The sequence below is a fragment of the Polypterus senegalus genome, chromosome 10 (assembly GCF_016835505.1).
Source record: "Polypterus senegalus isolate Bchr_013 chromosome 10, ASM1683550v1, whole genome shotgun sequence".
In the NCBI taxonomy this organism is placed as follows: Eukaryota; Metazoa; Chordata; class Cladistia; order Polypteriformes; family Polypteridae; genus Polypterus; species Polypterus senegalus.
This window is the reverse complement of record NC_053163.1, coordinates 22,976,623-23,002,792: the sequence shown is the minus strand read 5'-3', so window position 1 is coordinate 23,002,792 and position 26,170 is coordinate 22,976,623. Positions and strand designations below refer to the sequence as shown.

Sequence of the window (26,170 nt, the reverse complement as noted above, 5' to 3'; positions counted from 1 at the left end):
CCATTACCTACAAATATGCTTTTACTTGGCGGTATAGACAGTTTATGAGATACAGAACCTCATAGGTGGTTTCTATCTATAGATCCTCTACTTTGAGTTAATTCATATTTAGTAGTCAACATTTTAATAATATTTCAGTCTGACTAATTAGCAGCTCTTCCTAAGCAGAAAATGGAGCATTGCTATTTGTTGATTTGTTGATTTCATTTGTTGATTCTTTCTAAATGCCTTTAGAGGGAAAAGGTAAAAATATTTTTTAAATAGAGATTGGGAGACGAACTGTAAGTCACAAAACAATCACAAAGTCAAAACCACGAATCTTTAGTATGTGTCAATGCAGCCATATCATTAAACAAAGACACAGTGAAAATTAGCAGTGCACAAATATTTAAATCAAGAAGACTGCGGCTAATATTGATACTCTTCAAGTTTTTCAGGTTTCAGGACTATATAAATAAAATGTATTATTATTATTATTATTATTATTATTATATCCAAAATTGGATAATCAGGAAGTGCCTGACCACACTATTCAGTGAAATTACAGGTCAAATCCTGCACAGCAACTGACAGGTTTCTTTACAAAAGCTCTGAAAGTCCAAAATGGCAGCACCCACAACAAACAATGTCATCGCAATAAGATATTAAATATTTTAAATATTTATATATTTATATATATGTTAAATTTTTTAACAATGTCCTTTACCACAAAATAAACAAAATATAACAAAATAAACAAAAATAAAAACAAAATAAATAAATATGAGATCTATATTCCAAATAAATAAAATCACAAAATATTACAAAAAAAACTTCCTTATAAGAGATATAAAAATACTACACAGAAATCACAGTCTTGTAATGAGCAAGAGTTGGTCAATTGAGCTGACTTTTGTTAGAAGGGCAAACAATCTTGACATTAACATCTTAATCTTGAAAATTTAGTCAGAAACTGTTATTTGTTGTATGGAAGTAATCTTTCTTATTAATTCTGTTTTGTGAGAACTGCCTTTAGATATAGAGACAAAATCTGTGTTGCAACCCCAGCAATTAAAATGTTCAATATCAGCAATTCAGCAATGCACTGAGAAAACACCCTTAGATGTAAAATGTAACAACTAAGGTGACAAAGAAAATAATGGAACAAATGCACAAAAATAGTTTAAAACAAATGTAAAATACGAGGTGTGGCAGAAAAGTAATGAGACTGATTTTTTATTTACCAAACTTTTTATTTTTTTCAAACATCAATGTTATCCCCTTCAAAGTAGTTCCCTTGGGCAGCTACACACCGATGGAGACGTTGTTCCCACTGTTGGTAGCAGCGCTGGAAGTCTTCAACCGGTATGGTCTTCAGCATGTCCGTTACACTCTTTTGGATGTTTTCTAAAGTCCGAAATGACGTCCTTTGAGGACATTTTTCAGTTTAGGAAAAAGGAAAAAGTCACACGGACTGAGGTCAGGTGAATAAGGGGGATGGGGAACTACAGGAATGCTTTTTGAGGTCAAAAATTCTGTTATGGAGAGGGCAGTTTTTCGGCACCATTTTGGCACAGACCTTTCGCATGTGCAAATGTTCAGTCAAAATTTGATGAACGGTAAATCTGTTCAAATTGAATTGTTCACTCAACATTCTTAATGTTAAACAACGGTCTGATCTCACAAGAGTGTTCACACGTTCGATGTTTTCATTGGTTTTCGAAGTTGAAGTCCTCCCTGAACGGTGTTCATCTTCAACGTGTTTTCTGCCTTCCAAAAATGATTTGTGCCAGCGAAAACTTGAGCTCGGGATAAAGAATGTTCCCCATAGGCCTGTTTTAACTTTTCAAACGTCACACTTGCCGTTTAATGGCACAACGTTGCTCCAAATTCCGCTGTTCCATTTTGCATGACGCACAACCAAAAACACAACTTCGCTAATAGCAGTCACAAAAATCACGTATTTAACGGAAGGAGCTGAAACTCGCACTGAGCTATGGGAGGGTACTGATACACGTGCTCTATCAAGGACAACAGCGCAGCGTTGCCAGATCGCTTGCAGTGTTGCCAGTCTCATTACTTTTCTGCCACACCTCGTATATATATACAGTATTTAACCTGCTTAACATCCTAAAATTCAGAGTCAATCAGGCCATGTCCTTTGTCATTTAAGTGCATTTTCTGGCAGCTTTACGTCCCCTACATCTTATCCTGCCTACTATACTAAAATTAATATCTATCTATCAATCTATCCTGCCTACTATACTAAAATCTATCTATGTATCTATCTATCTAATGTGATTTACTCCTGCTTATCTATATTTAAACAATAAAATAAAAGGGTCTCATCTCATTTTCTTAACCGCTTTTCCTCATGGTGGAAAAACACCATTCTAAAGATTCCAGTACTTCATGAGGAATTCCCTGGCATTCTCAAGCCAGTCAAGAGATATAATCGCACCAGGTTTCCTGGGACTGCCACAGGGTCTCTACTTCATGGGACATGCCTGGTGACTTAAGAATGCAAACCAATAGCATGCAGAACAAGTGCAAACCAATATAGTTTCCTTACAAACCAATAAAAACACACTTGAACCGGTAATAAACATGCACAAATCAATATATAGGACTAAAAAAAAGTAAAGGCAACTTACACTGCAGTAATGGAAATTGTGAGAAAATGAATATAACAACAGCTCTGTAACTGCTCCACATTGTCTCCCTGCAGATCGATGCACTTCTTGTATCGCTCCACTAACTTCTTCATTCCTTGAGGGAAGAAGCTTTTCAGCTGCTACCACATCCAAGTCTGCACTGCCTCCTTAATCTCACTATAAGAGGTCAGCCTGCGACCACAGTGTTTTTCAACCTGGTGTGCCACAGAAATAAAAGTGTAGCGCACTTGGGTCTGGACCTGAGAGGGAGCAGCTCTATAGGTGGTTGAGCCCTGTATGAGGATGACAGGACTACATGGAGAAGGAGGTATTTAAGTAGCTCCATAACCAGTTTGTTGCAGGCACAGCATTCAGGGCTCTTCAGACATTTTTCCTGACTGCTAGAGCCCATCTTCATGATTTTGTGGTCTTCAGTGAGACTCACCGGGCTGGTGGAAAATAGGTATTGGAGTTGCCACTGAGTTAGAAAGGGGCGAAGGGATGAGGCAGCTGGGAGATGCCACCAAAGTGTTCACTAAGTGTCATGTCTGCAAATGTTGATCTCGCAGCTGCTTATTGTACTGGCTTCTCTGGCAGACCCACCTGTTCGGAGAGTTGAACATGTGTGTGAGATATAATGTGTTTGTTGTTAGTAGAATAATGGTGTGCCTTGGGATGGTTTTGGTTATGAAAAGTAGGCCACCCCAGAAAAAAAGGTTGGGAAACACCGGTGTAGAGCCTCTTCGAATGGACCAAAGATGTGAAAATCGCATGGTACTAGATCAGAGCTGTAAGAGGGATGTGAAAGATGTTCAAACTGCCGCTGTTGTATTGACCCCACCATTTCGGCTCCTGCATGGAGATAGATGTGTGTTGTCATGGAGCAGCAGAACTATTTTTGACAACATTCTTATTCTTTGACAGCAAATTGCAGGTTTCATTTGCTGGCTTCACTCCATCTGCCCCAAGAAATTTCACTACAGCACATTGTTCAATGCGAGTATCCATGTTCATGTGACCTTGACTTCAGCTAGACTAGCAGCACAGTGCTGCGCTGTGCACGTTTGAACTTCCCATAAGCCATTACAAATGTCTTGTATTGCGTCAGCTTCAATCCGTTTCAGTTACCTTGTAATTTACTTTCTGGATTGCCTTGTAGTTCATATACAAACCAGTAGTATACAGACACCAACAATCACAGGTCATATGAATGAGCCCAGTAGTGTACACTAGCAAACCAATAAAGTATGCATGCAAACCGATAATAAATACTCTGTGGCCAAGTGCAGGAATGACAGATTGGGGAAGCAGAGATTAGTTGGGACACCAATCGGGTCATCCCTTTGTCATAGTCAGCTCAAGAGAAGGTAACTCCATGCCAGGCCAGGGGGTGGTGGAGTGTAATAATCCTTTCTCTTTTATCCCTACAGACCAAAAGCGGGAAATTCTGCCTGGATACGATGGTGCCATTTCCGGTTCCAGGCTCGATAACATCACTTCTGGCTCCAGGCCCGATGACATCTTCTGTTAATCAGTTCTGTTTTGGACTCAAATCTGTACACAACTTTGCATCCAATTAACTATCTTTGCAGCCTTATTTCAAGTATATGGGTAGCTGCCCAAAACCTTTTTTGTGTGTCAAGGCGTATTATTCCACACCGTTTAATAAGGAAGTCCAACTGAAAAAAGTGCCTTTATGGCTTCAGTAATCAGGTCCTTTGGGCAAAAGTAGCAAAATATATTTCCATCTCTTTGCCGTCATAAATCGGGGTCATTCACAGGAGCTCCGTCCGGTGGTCTGCTCCCCTCGTGAAACACTCCTCCTTCAGGGCCACAAGACTTCTTATGTTACAAGGACCGGCAGGGATGGGATTAAGTGTCCTCACTGGGCCGTTTCTTGGTGAGAAGGAGAAAAGGCCGTTAGCTACGGTGCCCCCTTATACCCTGGCGGGTTATCACATCTCTTCAATGAACCTGTGAGGGAACACGCATATATGACAACTCATAAACCAAATAGTGTGAACATGTAACCCAATAGATTACAGGTAAAAGTATGTGATTTATGGTCTGTCATAGTAAAGAAGAATGGATAAAAGATTTTTGCCATTTCCCATCGCTGTTAATCTAACATGTAAAAATGATCAATTTTCGCCAAAGAATCCCTAAAAGTTATTATCTAGCCATCCTTTTACTGATCCATTTCTTTCAATACTAGGGTTGAGGAAGCCTGCACTTAATCTAATATCTTTGAACCAAAGGCAAATTTAAACCCCCGACTTGCACCTGATGGCTGCCACAATAGGATTTCATCCCCTTTAATTCTGAAACGGAACAAGTGGAGTCAAAAAATGAAGAGATCAAAGTTTCTTTTATTATATTAATAAACACAATCCCCCCCGCCATTGATTTTGCGTGGTACATTTCCAGAAACTGTAGAAAACTGTCAGCAGCCTTAAGCTCCCCCCAGACCTGATGTCAGAGTGTCAGAGCGATGCTTTCCAGTTGAATTTTCTTTCTAAATTAGTAAGACTTAACGGTTATTTCATTTTGCATTTGAGTGTCAAAGTAAAAATTAATTATTAGTATTATTTAAAAATATTATTATTAAGATTTCATTTGCAAGACCAGCATTCATTGCAATTGTCTGCTTCATATTTTCTAAAACAGAATAACAAGTGATTTGTTCAAAGTCACAGGGGAGGATCAAACTGGCAATCTAATGATCAGATTTTAATGGCCAGCTGATGGTCCCACACTTTCTGCCTGTATATATGCTTGAAAGAAATAAAATATTAAATGTTAATTTTATGCACATTGGGCTGGCTTGGCTGTTAGTGTTGCTTCTTCACAGATCCACCGTTCTGGTTTGGATTGCCAGGCCTGCTCACTGTCTATGTGGACTTTGTTTTTTTTTCTCTGGGTATTTCAATTTTCCTCCCACGTCCCCAAAATCTTGCCTGTTAGTTTGACTGTCAATTCTAAATTGTCCTCATTTTAGTGTGTTTGTGGGCACCCCACTCAGTCACAGATAATCTGCATGTTTGAAATGGACTAATTTCATTTTGTGTAATTGGATAAACAGAACATTAATTATTAGGTATCAACATTTCTGATTTATTTATAGTACTAGGGTGTTGTACCGTGTTAGCCATTATGAATGTAGTGAGAAGTCGAGCAAAATGGCCCCATTTATTGGCTAACTAAAAAGATTACAATATGCAAGCTTTCGAGGCAACTCGGCTCCCTTCTTCATGCAAGATGTAATACAAAAACTGGAGTTCCCTGTGTTTATATACACACTAGGACAAGTAACAACAATGGTAAATCTTTAAGTGAGATACTAATTTATTTATTTAAATGTTTTTTCTTTTATTCTTTCAGCATTAAAGATGAAGGCATTTTGGAAAATGAGGTCCCTGATCATCAACCTGTATTAACTACTTCTGCCTGTTTTCATCTTTACATAAGCGTGGCGTGCTATTCCTTAATTTTACTTTCCTCTGTTCCTTTCAATATCCATAATAAATACTCAATGAAAATTCCACCTTGTACTCACACAGCCTGCAGGTAGATGCAAGGCAGACATGTGTTAGAAGCATATTCTGTGGCTAGTGTCACGAATGACATGTCTCACTCCCTTTATGCTATTATTAGGTAAAGAATTTTGCAAATAAATTGTTTTTTTGCACTTTTCTTCCAGGTGAGATTACCTGGCCATAGAAATTTAAACAAATAATCAGACCAAAATCCCAAATGTTGAAATCAAATGGCACACTGACGCCTTCCCATTCTCTTAGTTAACTCGGTGTTTGACACAATGGCCGAAGCAGACTCCTCCTTATCACAGGATCAGTTTAACTGTTCTGTGTGCCTCGACATACTGAAGGATCCCGTCTCGATACCCTGTGGGCACAATTACTGCATGACTTGCATTACAAGTTACTGGGATCTGACGGGAGAGTACAGCTGCCCTCAGTGTCGAGAGACTTTCATCATGAGGCCAGCTCTTCGGCGAAACACCTTACTGACCGAAGTTTTGGAGAAAATAAAGAATGGGCTAAGCCCCATTCCCTGTCTGAGTTCCGAACCCGGATATGTGGAGTGCGACCTCTGCATGATGAGAAGATTTAAAGCGGTCAAGTCTTGCCTGACCTGCCTGGCATCCTACTGTGAAGTTCACATTCAATCCCACCAGGAATCGGAGGCGCTGAAAAGACATGTATTGGTGGAGCCACATGGAAATCTCCAACAACACATCTGCACAAAACACCAGAAGGTTCTGCAGATTTTTTGTAGGACTGACCAGATGGGTATCTGCTACTTGTGTGTAACAAGTGAACACCGGACCCATGACACCATCACACCAGAGACAGAACGAGCAACCAAACAGGTTAGAGCTTTTCTGGCATTTCAAGTGATTGAAGAGCTTTGTAAGAGGTGATAGATAGATAGATAGATAGATAGATAGATAGATAGATAGATAGATAGATAGATAGATAGATAGATAGATAGATCCCAGGGACAGGGGTATTTAAGGTGTTTTGTCCAGGTAGCCTGTAATGTGCCCTCTTATAAATGATTAAAATATACAATATATACAGTAGCCTTCCATAAATCTGTCTTAAAATATGGTTTGATCTCCATTTTAGTTACAAAAATGAACAAACTTTTTTTTTAACTAATAACACACAAATTATTGAGCACATCATTCAAGTATAGGCTGGGAAAAGTCTGAGAACCCTTAGATTGATGACTTGAGTGAAAGCTAATTGGAATCAGGAGTTAGCAAATCTGGATTTCCACCAATGACATGAGATTGGAGATGTGGTTTAGAGATACTTTGACCAATAAAAAAAAGCTCAAATATCTTGAGTTTGCTATTCACAAGAAGCAGGCCTCATCAAAAAGAGATCTGAGAAGATCAATAATTGTTAATTTGCACAAAGCTAGAAGGGTTACAAAGCCATTTCAGAAGGTTTAGTTACTCATCAGTCCTTAGTTAGACAAACTGTGTATAGATGGAGATGTTCAAGTACTTTGTCTACTCTCCCCAGAAATGGTCACCCAGCCAAGATAATTCAAAAGGCACAAAGAGCTCAATGAGGTAAAAAAGAACCCCAGAGTATGAGCTAAAGACTTAAAGGAATCATTGAGATGGGCTAACATCTCGGTTCATGACAAAATAAATAAAACATTGAACAGGCATGGTGTCCATGGCAAGATATCAGGGAGGAAGCCACTGCTTTCCAAAAAGACTCTCCATGTCTGAATTTTGTCAAAGACCACCTTGAAACTCCACAACCCTATTGGCAAAATGACTGATGAAACTAACGTTCAATTGTTAGCAGCAGTACACACAGGGTAATAAAGGACAACATGAAATGATCATCCTAATGGTGAAGCATGGTGGAAGGAACATCAGGATTTGGGGCTGCTTTATTGACTCATGTACTGGGCAATTGGCCATCATTAAAAGGAATATGAATTCTCAGATTTACTAAGATATCCTACAAGATAATGTTTGGGTGGAATTCTGCCAGTTGAAGCTCAGTAGAAGTTTGGGTGATCTAGTGAGGCAATGACTTTAAATATCAAAATAAACCTTTGTTCAAAAAAACAAAATCCGCCTTTCAGAGGGGCCAAGTCAGACCCCATGCCTTAATCCAAAAGGCAGCTGTTCACACCAGAATATGGCTGTGCCGAAGCAGATCTGTAAGGAAGAATGGACCAAATTTTTTCATGACTGTTGGTCAGGAGAAACAAGAAATTCTTGTTTGAGGTTGTTGCTACCAAAGTATGCTTGACCAGTCATTAAATCCAAGGGTTCGCTTATTTTTCCCACAACACACTGTGAATGTTTGATTGGTGTGTTTAATAAAGAGATGAAAGATTAGAATTGCTTATGTGTCATTAGTTTCTTTCAACTTGTGACACAGATGAAGATCAGATCACATATGATGACCAATTCATGGATAAAGCCTGGTCATTCCAAAAGTTCCACATGCTTTTTCTTGCCACTGTAAGCCCTTCCACTTTTAAATTATCCCCTTATTCTACTAAAGTGGGACATTACTCACCATAAGTGTTAACAGCCACCCAGTTAACCAGGTGAGGACCCAAAAAAATGATTGTTGGCCTTTCATTGTGATCACAGTTTGACTAAACAGTCCAGATGAGGCCTTACTGGCACATTATCTCTCATAAACATGATTTCCCAATTTTGAATATGACAAGATTGATCAAAAATATACTGGGACTGCATCGATTCGAGCTGTCAAGTCTAAATGAATTATTTGTTTGCACCCACAGATCCAGTTAGGGATGACACTATCAGAAATCCAGAAGAAAATAAAGGAGAAGCAGAGGAAACTGTCCAAAATTCAAGATGCGATGGGCTTGCTTAAGGTGAGTTTTAGAAACAATTAAATGAGTATTAGATATAAATCAACTGGATCATTCTTAATGGAATTATTTCTTGGTAGGTTCATGCCTCTTCAGTACCATTGTTCAGGTGTACACCACAAGTCCATGCTCCACAATATGAAGGGATGAGTAGTAACAACAGCAGGTTCTATGTAGCACTTGTGATCAGTTGGATGAGTTCCTCACCCATCCCACTCCCACATAGCAGGCACAAACAGTGAACGGGACACCAGTCTATTGCACAGCATTTTTCCACGCTTTCTTTTTTATCGTAATGGGCCAATTTACCTAAAGAGAACATACAGTATTTCAGACATTGGAGAAGAACCAAAGGAAAAAACATCAAAGGTGTGGGGACATCATGCAATCTCCTCTCAGACCGTGAGTTTGCTCTGTCAAGAAGTGGAAGAATAGCAGGCCACAAGAGCAAAAGGGGATGGGTGTTAGTTAATTTAAAAAAAAAACTGAGAGACAAAACTGCAAAGACAATTGATCATTGATCACAATTAAGCCAAAAGACTAAATTCAAAGTCAAGATGAAACAAATGAGTAGTCAAAAAACAGAATGCTATTAGCAGAAGCACAAAAACATCTTAGAAAGTTTTTTACAGACAATCTTGGACAACACAAAGCATGGAGCATCTTCTTATAAAGCAAAGTGATTCTGATGTCACACAGAACGACTTCCAGGACGAGACTGTAAAAATATAAACTATAAGGTGTGACTATATGGGGGTGCCAATGAGCTCTGAACACCAGACATATCTCAAATACTGTACACACAGTTTAGGGATAAAATAAAATAGTTTTTATTACAAAGAGACATGTCCACAGGCTTTTTATCAATACCATAATGTATTTTTCATTAACAAAGCCCCCCTTCTTCTCTTCTGTCTCCTTCCAATCTTCCATGTGAGTTTTCACCCCCTCCCTCTTAACTCAGTTAATCAGTTGGATGAGGCAGAGCGTCTCTTTTTATGTTGGACCTAGGAGCACCTCCAGTGCCGTGGCATTTTATACTGATTCATACAGAAGTTAAATTCTTCACACCAATCCCCCCAAGGACTCCAACAGGGTAGCACCTCCATACTATAATACCCAAGCAGACCATACTGGGCTCCAGCCAGGGGAGCACGGCCACCTTTTGTGCTGAGAGACAAGTTATTTAAAAGGTCCACTCATCCCTAGTCCATCCATTAGATGATCATCCCAACTGGGACAGAAGCTGAGGACCATCCTGGCTGGGTTGTGTCTCCATTCCTGGGCTCGTCCCCGGCTGGGCAGGTTATCATTCAAAATGGCCGCCCATCCAGCCATAAACTGAATTTTGCTGAGGTGAAAAATGTGTAAAGAAATATCAGCAGAAAAATGACTTTTAAGATTTTAAAAAGTTAGTAATATTTGTAATATTTGACTAATCATATTAAACTGAGCCAAAAAACATTGTGACTCGTTCAAAGAGAACTGGGAAGCAACTCTTCCTGGACTTTTTGTAATGTAGGATGGTGGAGATCAAGTAAGGTCTTTCTATCAGGAGAATTAAAGGGATACCATCCATCCATTTTCTAACCCGCTGAATCCAAATAGGGTCACGGGGGTCTGCTGGAGCCAATCCCAGCCAACACAGGGCACAAGGCAGGAACCAATCCTGGGCAGGGTGCCAACCCACCGCAGGACACACACAAACACACCAAGCACACACTAGGGCCAATTTGGAATCGCCAATCCACCTAACCTGCATGTCTTTGAATTGTGGGAGGAAACCGGAGCGCCCAGAGGAAACCCACGCAGACACGGGGAGAACATGCAAACTCTACGCAGGGAGGACCCGGGAAGCGAACCCGGGCCTCCTAACTGCGAGGCAGCAGCGCTACCACTGCGCCACCATGAGGCCCCTTAAAGGGATACTCCACCCAAAAATATTGTTTGTTATTTGCATAACATTTAATGTTATGATTTATGTTATACTTTATGTTACTTTAATTTGTAGCAATGACAGAAAAAGTTTTTATCCAATGGAGGAATGATCATAACATTTCTGACAGAATGGGATGCAAAGTCGCAATATCTACACGTCTAGTCATCCAGTCGTATGCTTCCGAAGTGCAAAACACATATATTTTTTGCTAAACAATTGTTAAGAAAATGATTCCAGAAAATGAAAGTAGTTTATAAACTGGAAGCCCCTTCACACAAAAGTTTTCATGGATATTTCATGGAGTCCTATTCTATCAAACATTTTGTTATGCCCTTTCTCCACGAAAACAGGAGATCTCAGCCATCACTATAAACTACATGGGATGAGTAACATACAAAAATATCATGTTAGACTGTTTTCCTTTAAAGTTGTTTGCAGAGGTCAGTGCTCCAGATTGTTTCAAGATGCTATACTACATTCAAAGTTAAAGAACGAAAGTAAATAAAAACCAGAGTGAAAATTTAAATGACTTGTTGTATGAGCATAAATCTCAAATCTATCTTTTGATTATTAAAAGTCTGGAAGCTGTTTCATGTGTGAGGCCATCTTTTATTCCATCATGATTTCATGCATTATGTAACGCACACATCCCGAAAGTCCAAAAGGGTCTCCTTAATGAAAAGGTAGGACACACAAAATGGTAATGAAATAACACACACAAATTACTATTAAAATGTTACATCTTGCCTGAAGAAGGGGCCTGAGTTGCCTCGAAAGCTTGCATATTGTAATCTTTTTAGTTAGCCAATAAAAGGTGTCATTTTGCTTGGCTTTTCTCTATATTAAAATGTTAACAGTCATAAATAAGAATCCTGTTTTATTTAGTTCAGTAAACATCCCAAAACCATTAATAATGCATTTTGAACAGATACACCATCACTGGAGCTGTAAAGAAGCTGCGCCCACTGTGTTGCTATAGTGCCTGCTTAACATAATTGACGAGAGTGGAATTTTGTTTTTTACGTTAATTACACTGCCGCTAGGCAGAACCCCTTTATCCATTTTCCTAATCTTAATTTTCTCCCCTGATAAAGATTCAATTTCAAATCTATTAGTAGTGTCTATCCATCTCAATAAACATAGCTAATGAAACACCAATGAATTATTTTATAAACTTTGAAGCAAGGAAGCAATCAGAAGCAGGAAGAAATGTAGGAGGACCAACCCAATTATTCATTACAAAAATAAAACCAAACGGGTACATAATGCACCACTGAACAGACACTGACACTACTATCAGCCAAGTACGCTTTCAGTGGTTCTCTCGTTTCCACGTTCTGTAACTCTTAACAGACTTGTGTCTTGGTTAGCAATCAAGGCGCCACCTTCCTGAGGGGCCACGTTATACACTGGAAGGGGCGGGGCTTGCTCTGGGCATGCACTCACTGGGCGTGTACTCTGAGCTGTGGAGTAAAAAGAGGAGGATGTCGTTAGCAACAGTGCCCCCTCTTGCACCGGAGTCGTAGTGCTTACCTCAGCCACGCTTGTCAGCAGAACCCCAGACATCCATGCATAACAACATGGAGAAATAAATTAAGAGAGAATGTTAACTTATTAAACCAAACAACCAACCAAAGAAAAATAAACACATGGGAAAACCACAGACCCCTTTATGGCTGCCTACACAGAATGTAAGAATGTAAGAAATCTGACAATTAAGATGAGACCATTCAGTCCATCAGTTAAGATGAGACCATTCAGTCCATCAAACTCATTTTGCAGCTGATAGCTGAGTTGTCCTAATATGTCATCCAGATACTTTTTTAAATTATTAAAGTTTCCACTTGGACTTCTTGGCCTTATAGTTTGCTCTTCATTTCCACAATCCTGCTTCTTGGGTTCATAAATACACTACTTCTTATGGGAATGTGGGATGGCTTTTCCTCACCAACTTACCATCTAACTGAGAGGGATTAGTCATTAAATGCCATTTTGCTGTTCATTTCTAGGAGTCAAGGAGAATTCAGATTAGATGTCCCTCTGGTGGCCTTTGGGATTCATGGAGTCCTAATGTTCAGACCATCGGGTCAGCATCTGGTTTGCCTGCTCATTGTTTTGAGCCACATCTACCCAAGAGTCCCAAGTGAGATCCTTCTGCTCACACCGAAAATGGTTTCAGTGTTCTTCATACTTCTTCTAATGAGATTATCCTCTGCACCTCATTCCACTGGCCTGTTTAGAAATACCACGGCAATATAAACCACGGTGGCATCACAATCGAGCAATTCAATTTTTATTCTCATCTCTAACAGGTCTCTGCAGAGAGAGAAACACAGGAAAGTGCCACAATCTTTACAGATCTGATCGACTCCATTGAGAAAACGTACAACAAAGTTACTGAGCTCATTAGAGAGCAAGAGAAGAATGAAGTGGAAAAGGGTGAAGGACTGGTGGAGCAACTGCAGAGTGAGATTGAAGAGTTGAAGAGGAGAGACATTGAGCTGACTAAGCTTTCAGAGACAGAAGACCACATTCACTTCTTACAGGTAAAGCGTCTTCTTCAGGAAGAACCCATAAAAAAAAAATTCTAAAGCGTTTGGCAAATGAGAGTGTAAGGATCTGATTTCTCAGCTTGAGCCATTTTCTCCGGGTGCTCAACATTCATCCCCATGACATGCACATTGTGTAAATCCTAGCTACTAAGGTGGCCACACATCAGTGAGTGTGCCAGGAGGTCAACAGAAATCCCATCCAGGTTTGAGTTCTGCCAGTCCACTGCAGTTAAAAAAATAGGAAGATGAATAGTTTAAGCTGCTGCACAGGAAAGCCATATCACACTCTGAAGGCCATGTCACATGACCTTCATGTCACAATTTTTCCAGTGATTTTCAGTCGTAAACTTGATTTGGAGTTGGAGGTGGTCATGTCATACTCCCGAGACCCCCAATCATGTAGTCTGACATTCCCAGCGATTCAGTCCAATCAGTCTGCCACTCGCCCCAACAAAGTCTGATTTTGTCTTAAGACAAAGGGGCGGAGTTGTGTTCATGTGACAGCTGATAACCAATGATCATTCACCCAGAAGTAGCATGCATATAATGCAGCTATGAGGAATGCAGGTGTAGATTTTATTTTATTTTTTTTCTCCAGCCTCTGGAGTTTTTTTTTTGTTTTTTCTGTCCATCCTGGCCATCGGACCTTACTTATTTTATGTTAATTAATGTTGACTTATTTTTATTTTTTATTGTGTCTTCTATTTTTCTATTCATTTTGTAAAGCACTTTGAGCTACATTTTATTGTATGAAAATGTGCTATATAAATAAATGTTGTTGTTGTTGTAGAGAGGCACATATGTCTGATGTGTCTTGATAAAACAGAAAAATGAAGACAAAATGATAAAATAAAAAAATGAGTACAAAAACGCACCATACCTGGAAAGCATTTCAATCTCTGTCATTGTTCACGTTATTTATTACATGTTAGAAAAAAGCAAGATTGGACAACACTGACTAAAAAGAAGTAAAAATGTTCTGAAAAGATGGCATGGAGCTGTCTAATTTGTAATCCCCTTTGATTTCTAGTTACATAATCTGACATCCTTAGGTGATGAAATCAGTAACTGCAGTCCACTGGTCTGACATCCCTCTCAACTAGACGTTGTGTAAGGAGACATCATCTTAAGTGGCCAGATCTGCCCCTGGATGAAAGAATTCTGCAGCTAAACAGAACTGACTCTGATCCCAGTATTCCAGGTTCATGTCTCGCCTATGCCATTTCAGGAAGGATGACTAGAAAGAGGATATGAGTGTCTTCCTGAGCGATTCCACACATGTGATAAAATTTAAGGATGGAATGTTAGGGCAGATTCTCTTAATTTTAAGTTTTCTTTCCCCATTCCAAAGATGTTCAGGATGGGATACCCTGATGCTTTGATTCGGCCTTACAAATGTGAGTGTAGGTGAAAAACTGGAATTCCATCCAGAGTTAGTTCCCAACTTGCACCCATTGCTAATGGGAAAATCAGAAATTTCTCATGACATTGAACTGCATAAGCAGATTAGAACAATAGTGGGTGGATCAATAAAGTAAATTCATTGGTGTCTTCTCTTTCAGATATTCCCATTTCTTTGTATTCACCCAGAAGACGACCCCACCAGTGTTACTATCAATACAAACTTCCCTTCTGAGGCCCTGAGGAAAGAGATGTCTAGACTGAAAAATCGCCTTGATGAGATTAGCAAGTGGGGATTTGAGAAACCTACACAGGCCGGTAAGAAGGGTCTCTGATGATCGATTAACAATCAGATGGGTCAGCCACATTTGCAGATGGGCCACAAAACCGCCCTGCTAATTGTGACGGCTCCTGACTTTGTGTTTTTGTCTCCATTAATTTAGTTATCAGCCCTCTTCATTCCACCATGCAGCCTCCAGAGCCGGTTAAAAGAAATGATTTTTTACAATGTAAGCTCTCTTTTTTTTTTATTCTTCTTTACATACTGTTAGAAAAAAAAAATAATTTATGTATTTACTGTATTGTTCACAGCACAGTTGTATGGTGTATTTCAATTTTATGTATAAAAGAAAATTTCTGCAAGAAATGTTGAGGACTGTAAATATTATTAAGCATGTTGAGCGTGGAAAAGGCACTATATAAATAATGTATTAACTCTGGGCTTGCATGAGCGATCTCCAAAGCTAAAACAGTATCAAGGATGTCTACACTAGAAGTAACACAAAGATACAAAGAGACTTTCAAATAATACACCTGTGTGCCACTCTCAGCCTACCTACACTTGAGGTGGTCTTTCTCCTCACTGGATAACTTTCCGACATCTAACTCTTACTCTTATCAGTACACTGGCCTCTCTTTCTCTCACCAGTTAAGCCCCGTCCTCTGGTAGTCCCCCTCAACTCTAAGTTTGCTTGAATGGTATGAGTGAGATTTAAACCCCAACATGAGGCTTTTGGAGCAGCCCAAGCAGCCCGTTCTGGAACTGCTGTGCAGAAGCCCTCATGTTGTATACCAAGATCCTCCTCGGATGACCTCAGGTGGTGCGTACACTTTTGAATCTGTGTTAGTGCTGGGTGACTGGTACTCACCAAGTTTTTTATTTGGTTGGTCTACTCTTGCACCCTAAACTTCACACACACACACAAACTCTATCCACACAAGTATCTGATGATGAGCGATGCTATTGCTCCTCAGTATTTCACATAGGAACTGACTAGCTTTGGCATGAGCAGCACATGGGTGTCCCAGATACAACTTAGACCTAAAGCTGACACACCTTGATCCCTGAGAATAACTTTCACACAAAAATATAACTTAGGTCTAAGGCCAGCTTTGTTTCTGAGAATAACCTGACATACCTTTATTGTGTCCCTGGATATAAACCTGGACTTAGGCATGATGCACTTTTATCCCTGAGAATAACCTAGACACATAATTGTCTTTTGATATAACCATGATCTGAGGCTACCTTGATTTCCAAGAATAACCTAGACTCATAAATGTCCTCAGATATAACCTACATCCAAGGCTACCTTGGTCCCTGACAAACTGTACCCTCTGACATAACCTAGACCTAAGGCTGATGCACCTTGATTCCCAAGAATAACCTAGACACATAAATGTCCCTAGATATAAGCTAGATCTAACCCTCCCCGAGAATAACTTAGACTGATAAATGTGTCCGGATATAATCTATATCTAAGGTAACCTTTGTCCCCAAGAATAACTTATACACATAAAGCCTGACATACCTTCACTGTGTCCACTGATAACACCTAGACCTATGGCTGATGCACCTTGATCCCCAAGCATAACCTAGACTCATAAACATCTCCAGAAAAAACCTAGATGTATGGCTACCTAACTCCCAGAAAATAACCTACACAAATAAATAACCTAGACAAACCTGGACAAACTGGTGAGGAAGGCAGGTTCTATTGTAGGCACGGAGCTGCACAGTTTGGCATCTGTGGCGGAGCGATGGGTGCTAAGCAGGCTCCTGTCAATCATGGAGAATCCACTGCATCCACTGAACAGGATCATCTCCTGACAGAGGAACAGCTTCAGCGAGAGACTGCTGTCACCGTCCTGCCCCACTCACAGACTGAGGAGATCATTCCTCCACCACACTATGCGACTGTTCAGTTCCACCCGGGGGGTAAACGTTAACATTATACAAAATTGTCTTTTATACCTGCATTTTTATCACTCTTTAATTTAATATTGTTTTTTATCAGTATGCTGCTGGAGTATGTGAATTTCCCCTTGGGATTAATAAAGTATCTATCTATCTATCTATCTATCTATCTATCTATCTATCTATCTATCTATCTATCTATTCAGACACAAGGACTACAGCTTTGTAATCATAGTAAAACGTTTTGTTAACACAAATAACTCTCCATACATTTTACCACCTGTTACACAGCACACATTACAAATAAATTTTTGCAAAAAAAAAAAAATCGATGAGTCCACTGTGTGGCTGTTTGCTGCTATCTCTGCTGAAACTCAAGAGGAGACCTAAACCTAAGGCGGATGCACCTTGATCCCCAAGAATAATCTAGACACATAAACATCTCCAGATATAAACCAAGAGTAACCTAGATTCATAAATGTCCACAGATAACAACAACAACAACAACATTTATTTATATAGCACATTTTCATACAAACAGTAGCTCAAAATGCTTTACATATTAAAGAATAGAAAAATGAAAGACACAATTATAAAACAAAATGAATCAACATTTAACATCGAATAAGAGTAAGGTTCAATGGCCAGGGGGGACAGAAAAACAAAAAACTCCAGACGGCTGGAGAAAAAAAAAATCTGTAGGGATTCCAGACCATGAGACCGCCCAGTCCCCTCTGGGCATTCTACCTAACATAAATGAAACAGTCCTCTTTGGATTTAGGATTCTCACGGAAGGGCTTGATGATGATGATGGTCACGTAGACTTCTGCCTTTTAATCCGTCCATCATTGTTGGAGCATCATGAAGCTTTGAGTAGGTGGAGGTGGCGCAGGCCACCACCACAAAGAAACCGGAAAAAGAAACAGAAGAGAGAGTAGGGGTCAGTACGATTTTAGAGCCACCATGAATAGTTATTTTGAATTGAACATATAGAGTATCAGGATTAAGTTAAATTACGATTAAAATGAAGTTATAAAAAGGCCATGTTAAAGTAATGTGTTTTCAGCAGTGTTTTAAAGTGCTCTACTGTATCAGCCTGGTGAATTCCTATTGGCAGGCTATTCCAGATTTTAGGTGCATAGCAGCAGAAGGCCGCCTCACCACTTCTTTTAAGTTTTGTTCTTGGAATTCTAAGGAGACACTCATTTGAGGATCTGAGGTTACGATTTGGAATATAAGGTGTCAGACATTCCGATATATAAGATGGGCGAGATTATTTAAGGCTTTATAAACCATAAGCAGAATTTTAAAGTCAATCCTGAATGACACAGGTAACCAGTGTAGTGACATTAAAACTGGAGAAATGTGTTCGGATTTTCTTTTCCTAGTTAGGATTCTAGCAGCTGCATTCTGCACTAGTTGCAAACGATTTATATCTTTTTTGGGTAGTCCTGAGAGGAGTGCATTACAGTAATCTAGTCGACTGAAAACAAACGCGTGAACTAATTTCTCAGCATCTTTCAGTGATATAAGAGGTCTAACTTTACTTATGTTTCTTAAGTGAAAAAATGCTGTCCTAATGATCTGATTAATATGTGATTTAAAATTCAGATTACAGTCAACAATCACCCCTAAGCTTTTTACCTCCGTCTTGACTTTTAATCCTAATGTATCCAGTTTATTTCTAATAGCCTCATTGTATCCATTATTGCTGATCACTAAAATTTCAGTTTTCTCTTTATTTAACTTGAGAAAATTACTATTCATCCATTCTGAGATACAAGTCAGACATTCTGTTAGTGAATCAATAGAATCAGGGTCATCAGGTGCTATTGATAAGTACAGCTGTGTGTCATCAGCATAGCTGTGGTAGCTCACATTGTGCCCTGAGATAATCTGACCTAACGGAAGCATGTAGATTGAGAATAACAGCGGACCCAGGATAGAGCCTTGTGGAACACCATATGGATATCATGTGTCTTGAGTTGTAATTCCCACAACTAACAAAAATTTTCTCCCTGTCAGGTAGGATTCAAACCAATTTAAGACACTGCCAGAGAGGCCCACCCATTGACTAAGGCGATTTCTAAGAATGTTGTGATCAATGGTGTCAAATGCAGCACTCAGATCTAAGAGGATGAGAACAGATAAATGGCCTCTGTCTGCGTTCACGCAAGTCATTTACTACTTTAACGAGTGCAGTTTCTGTGCTGTGATTTGTTCTAAAACCCGACTGAAATTTATCAAGAATAGCATGTTTATTTAGGTGGTCATTTAACTGCATAATGACTGCCTTCTCCAGAACTTTACTTAAGAAAGGCAGGTTAGAGATGGGTCTAAAATTTTCAAGAGCTGAGGGGTCAAGATTATGTTTCTTAAGTAGGGGTTTAACTACAGCAGTCTTAAGACAGTCTGGGAAGACCCCAGTATCTAGTGACGAATTTACTATGTCCAGAACATTATCAATTAGCACGCCTGATACTTCTTTGAAAAACCTTGTTGGTATCGGGTCAAGGACGAGGTGGAGGGTTTTAATTGAGAGATTATTTTCTTTAAATCAGGTAAATCTATCCTAGTGAAAGAGTTTAATTTGTTTATAACAGGATGCTGGGGTTTAGGAGGATCCTTAGTGTTGGGGAGATATACTATGTTATTTCTAATATCATTAATTTTTTGATTGAAAATACAGCGACAGCCTCACAGGTTTCACTGGAAGCACTTAGGAGGCATTCCTTTGAGCTACCTGGGTTTAGTAGGCGATCAATTGTTGAAAATAAGACTCTGGGATTACTAGCATTGTTATTTATAATCTTGGAGAAATAGCAGCGTCTCTCAAGACGGACAGTGTTATTGTATTCTGTTATTTTGACTTTTAATATTTCGTGGTGGATAGTAAGTTTACTCTTCCTCCATTGACGCTCAGCTCTACGGCATGTTCTCTTTAAATCAGACACTCTTTGGGTCTTCCATGGTATAACAATGCTAGAAGATTTTTTCACTGTCTTTTCAGGTGCAACTATGTCAACAGCAGCTCTCACTTTAGAATTAAATCTTTCCACCTTACTATTTACATTATCCTCGCTATTATAGCTGGCACTATAAACGGACTGATTGCTTAAAATGTTTGTAAGTTTTAAAGCTGCTGCCGAATCAAAGAAGCGGTTTTTAACAATATGCTTCTCATGAGTGTTTTTTATCATTATTTCTATATTAAAAAGTAGAAGAAAATGGTCTGATACACCAATATCAATGATCTGTTTTATATCAACTTTCAGTCCTTTAGTAATCACTAAGTGATATAACTTCTAAGTCTACCTACTGTACAGGTATGTCCCCGAGAATAACCAAGACACATAAATGCTCACGGTTCTAACTTAGATGTAAGGCTGACACACCTTGATCCCTGACAATACCCAAGATGCACTTAGTGAAATCCCACTCACCAATCAACTACCATGAGGCACGGTCTTCTTAGGGCATCATTCTCAGCCTAAACCCCATGAGAAAAACAGGGGTGATCTCCTTACACTTGGTGCCATGTATTTACCTTATTCCAGAAACTCCACGTGCAAAGTCAATGTATAGAAATTTTAAAGAAAAGTAGCATTTATTAAAAAAAATAATAGCAATAGAAGAAAATCTAACAAAGTCTCAATATTTATAATCTTAGGAAGCTTACTGCAAATTAGCAGCAATGACAAAAAGAGGATGTTGTCCTGGGCGGCTTTTTGATTTGCAGTTGGACTGATGTTTGAGTTGTCATTGTGCAGATGATGTGGTGTGTTTTGTCGCCGACGTCACTCTCTGACCTCTCAGATAGGCCATTATTTATGTCAATAATACACAAGGGGTCCTGGACCTTGTGATATCACACACACACATGATTGGTTAGCTATCCTAGTGATGGACAGTTCCTTTTACCTACACATTAATAGCTCGTTCACATTTAAAAACTGTTCCATATTTGTTTACGTGAGCATTTTCTGGAAGTTGATTATTTAACAAATATTTTAGTAAAATGCATCTGTTTGGGATGTGGTGAGTATGTGAATGGAGGATTTGACATGAAGATTATGTAATATGAGTACTGTACGTTTTTCATGGACATTTATGACATTGTTTGCTGTTGCCTAGTGTTGGTCACCTTAGATGCCTATTCTATCACAAGCTTTATCTTCTTTTTACATGAAAATATTAAATCTCTACAAACAAAATAGGATTAATAACATAAAACACATACAATTTTTGGATGCAGTATTCCTTTAAGGAAATCATTTTTCAGATCCTTAATAAGGCAAACTCTGTCAAAACTAGAGAAGAGCACATTTCACCATTTTTTTCCTAATTTTGTTTTCTCTTATTCCCAATTAGACTCCTGTCAGCTAACACTGGATCCCAACACTGCATATGAGAGGCTCTATTTGTCTGAAGAAAACACAAAAGTATCCAGAAGTTTAGAAGCCCATTTCTATTCCGAACATCCTGACCGATTTGAATTTTGGGATCAAGTTCTCTGCAAAGAGGGCCTGTCTGGGACACGCTATTACTGGGAGGTGGAGTGGAGTGGAGCAGCAGAGATAGGAGTCACTTACAAGAAAATCAAGCGTAAGGGAATGGAGCAGGACTCCCGTCTGGGGTATAACAAAAAGTCTTGGACTTTGTGTTGCTCCAGCTACACTTATTCGGTGTGGCACAATAACAAAGAGACTGAACTAAGAGCCCCTACCTGTAGCACTATAGGAGTGTATCTGGATTTTCCCGCTGGCACTCTGTCATTTTATAGTATCTCAGACTCAATGACTCTCCTATACAAGTTCAAGACCACCTTCACCGAGCCACTGTATCCTGGGTTTTGTCTTAAGGAGTACAATTCTAGTGTAACTATCTGCTAGCTGAGCCACACACTGTGCTGGTGAGAACCACGCTAGACAAACCAGCCCTACATTATTCACCCACAAGCTTTGGCTGCTCTGTAAAAGTGTTCATTTTTTGTAAATGGCTATTTTATTTTTTTGCTGTGGAGCATTTTGACATGAAGCATAGAACTGGTGCCATGCAGTTTTACTGAAGTGTCAGACTGGCATTGGACTGTCCCCGCTTGCCTGCTTTTATTTGAAATGTTTTCTGGAGATTTTCCAGTTTTCTTTCCACAATCCCAAAGGTAGTTTTTTGTCTCATGGAGAGAGAGAGAGAGAGACATCCCACATTAGTCATACATCCTCCCTATATCAAACTTGGGTCTCTGGATTACATAGCTGCCTCCCTATAGTTGAGTCCATCAGCCATAACAGACAATCAGGCCATGAACTACAAAGTTGTCTAACAGCAGACTCTGTCCCTCTTGGTCCTTCCAGCTACAGAAGTCTCACTGGAATAGATAAGTGCCTTTTTAAAGAACTTGAGTATAACGAACCCTTGTCGGCCATGGGAACAATCGTGTCATCGCACAGAAGCAATGATCACTAAGTGGTAAGAAGAGGCACCGCGGACATCTCTGTATGGAGGAATCCAAATTTGACCCACCTTACTTTAAACATACTGACGAGTGAAGTCTTCCCCTTTAATACTAAAGCTAATTATGGCTATTTTGCTGAAGCTTTTCAATAAAACACATATTTTTCACTATAAATAATAGTGTATTTTCTTACACATTTCAACCACTTTCTTATCACACTTTCATCTACTTTGTCTTGTAACATTCCTGCGTAGAAAAAGTTATATTGAATCAAAATCTAAATTATGAAATTATGAAGTAGAGCCCTCAAGGGCTTGAGGTAATGTGTTACAGATACATCTACAGCACAGTGAAGCCACAGAATTTGTACTGGTCAAGCAGAAGCAGAATCCCAAAGTGATGAGAATGAAGTAGCATGATAGGCTCTACTTGAAGAGGGCCAGTAATTTGTACCAGCACTCCTACGTTTTCCTCTTTGCAGTGCTGGGTGGTTCTCCATTAGCATTATTCGAAGTCAGTTGACAGTCACCAGTATGAATTACCAGCACTTTTAATACTTAAATGGCGCTTGTGTTAACCAACTGCTATCTCCTAGGACTGGCAACATTACTAGCTTATAAATGTCAGAAATGTAATTAGTGGTAGAAATCAAAGTACCTGGAGGACCTCCTCCCTCTTCTTTTCTCCACTTTTTCACTGATTTTTGGTCTTTGGAGGTAGAAATTTGACAGAATTGTAGCAAACCATGAATCGCACAGCAGGGTCCACAGGCACACATTGCCAGAAAGAACCAGGAGATGGTAAACTGAATACCATGAAGACAAAATGATCAGTGAATTAAATCAGAACACAAAAGTCAAAGTGCATGGAGGTCTCAAAAGTAACTTGCGTTAGTTTACCCTAACTAATTTTAAAAACGATGGGGTGGCTTCTTTTTATTTTTTATCCGAAAGCTCGAGTGCTAAGTAAGGCATGCCACCAAGCCTGGATTAAGACCCCAGCTGACCCCTGGGTAATGTACAACCTTTTAATAATGCAGTGCTCTTGGACACCGGTAGTTTCATGCACGCCATATTTTCCATTCATCGTTTTAGAAAGTTGAGAGGAGCCCCCTTGGTCATTTCAGCACGTAGAAATTCCATCACTTCATCTTGTCAGGGATGGAGTGGAATAAAGAAAAGGACTCCTATCATCACAAGCCCCTCGGCAAGCACCCAGAACCCCCTGATAGTAGATATGCCCCTAAGTGCTGCCAAGTTTTGTACTTGGGGGTTACTATGCCAGTTGTTGACCAACAAAAAGTTATACTTGGTCACCACACCTGTCAATGGTGAACAACATGACAGAAATCATGCAGAATACTAACAAGGCGACTTCAAAATAAATGACTATTAGCCAAAAACAAGTCATTAGGCAATGAGAACAGATTCTTTGGAATTATGACACCAATACTTAGTACTGATTGGGATGAAGTTTCTTGTGTACTGAAAGGATTTCAATTTATGGTCACAAATACACTTCAACAGCATTTAAAATGTTCAGGGAATCATTAGATTTGTAAAGCTCTTCATAACTTGTATGTTAAATATTACGTGTATTCAGATGAAATAATGATCAGTGCTAGCATCATCAACTATGAAGCATTCTGAGAAAAAGATTCAAGTATCAATGAGTCTAAGCATGCAGGTATTAATTATGAGCTATATCATTATAAAACAAAGTAACTATATATATTTTTTTTGACACCTGAAACACGAATGAAAACATTTTTATATTTTTCAACTCTCGAGTAAGTCAAAAATATTTATGTTTATTCACTATGATGAATGGAACAAATATGTCTGATCAATGCGGGTCAAGCTCAAGACTTGAACACGTCTTTTGAACTTTGTGCTACTACAGTCCAATCTCAGCACATGATAATATGAATAATTGTCCAGGTTGTAAATTTATTACATATGTGTTATTGAACCATCACACTTTTTCAAAGATTAAAGATTGTTATAGAACAGGAGAATAACAAGGTGTATTGATAAAGACATTTTTGGCTTTGTTAAGAATAATACAAAATATTACGAGAGCCCATGTTTTATATGCAGGAATTTATAACACAGGTATTTAATTTGTTAATCCTGTAGATAGGATATAGCGGGTTGCATAATGTATGGATGGATGAGAAAGTAAATGCTTTATATGAAATCAGATTATTAATGGACTCTTGTAGTTGAAAATATCAGTCAGATTGGTGGGTTTTTATAAAGTTCTCGCCATTGCTTTTGTTCCTTGTTTTTCACGTTGCTGTGTCCACACCATTAAAAATCGCAGACGTTAATCCCCAATTTTGCCTTTCTAGCATTTTTAACCTCCAAAAAACACAGACCATTGAAATAGCTCTCCAGAGTCGTATACTTCTGAATACGCAGCCTCAACGTTGCAATATGGACAGACGAAAATGCAGTATTTTCAAAAACTTAGACTTGAATTGTGCTCTGTTTGTTTGTGCTTATTACATGGCCCTTCCTTGATTGGATCCTGCCCATTACAGTGCTTCATTCTGATTGGTCACCCCTCATGGAAGAAAAACATATTCCAACATGGTACTTGCCGTGTTTGTTACCTGCATGCATCTACACGGTATGAAAGCTGCACACAGGTGCAAAAAGCAAATCATTTACAGGTCGCTACAGTTCTGCAATAAATCCAGTGGCCAGTGATGTTAATGTCTAGTGATGTACGCACCACACATGCCCATTGTAGGTGAAGGTTTATATTTTTAGTCATTGGACAGAGATACTTTTGTAAATGATATGAAAATGTTCATGTGGATGGCAATCATTTTCATTTACATGGAAACATAGTAGTAGGGACATAGCCTATGTGCTAGTGTGAAACATGGTCAGTGGGATTAGTCAACCAAGTCAGCTTTGTGACATCCTGGTGGTCATTTTTTACACCTATCAAAGCAGATAAAAATCTTCAGGGCTTCGGATCCTTTTACTTGCTGTTTTAAATTAATAACCTCCTTGATTTATGTATTTGCAGGTTGTAATTTAGCACATTTTTTGTTCTTTTTTGTTTTTCCTAAATAAACTGAGTGAAGTGAACCCCTTGCGGGTTCTACCAGTACACCTTTCTCTTTTTTCAAGCTAGCATCCTGCCTCCTGGACTTGCCAGCACCACATGTACTTAACTTTGTTTTGGTTGCTCCATCACTGCATAAATTAAGATGATTCAGTGGTGCACTGCCAGATTTTTTTTGTGTCCCATTTCCACCACAGTCTATTAAACTGTTTTTGTCTCAGTAATAGAAGAACAAAATATATTGTACGATTTAAAAAAATATATATATATTGCAAGAGTAGACATACTGTACAAGCTCAAGATTCTCTTCTTCTATTCTGTGATATTTGCTGGTGGGCCGAAATATTAATGAATTCTTAGTATGAGATTTAGATCAACCTACATCACCAACTTAGGGGGTCTGCAAAGGAGATAGCAGCTAAATAGTTGAGAATTTCAGGTTAAAATATTTAATAGTAATAGTACATTGCTAAGTTTGGATATTTTAGAATGTAAAAGTAAAGAATGAAT

At 39.0% G+C, this 26,170-nt stretch overlaps 1 pseudogene; it reads left to right on the top strand.

The window, feature by feature from the left end:
* Positions 1-6,450: 6,450 nt before the first annotated feature.
* LOC120538133 lies at positions 6,451-22,040 on the top strand (annotated as a pseudogene).
* Positions 22,041-26,170: the final 4,130 nt, after the last annotated feature.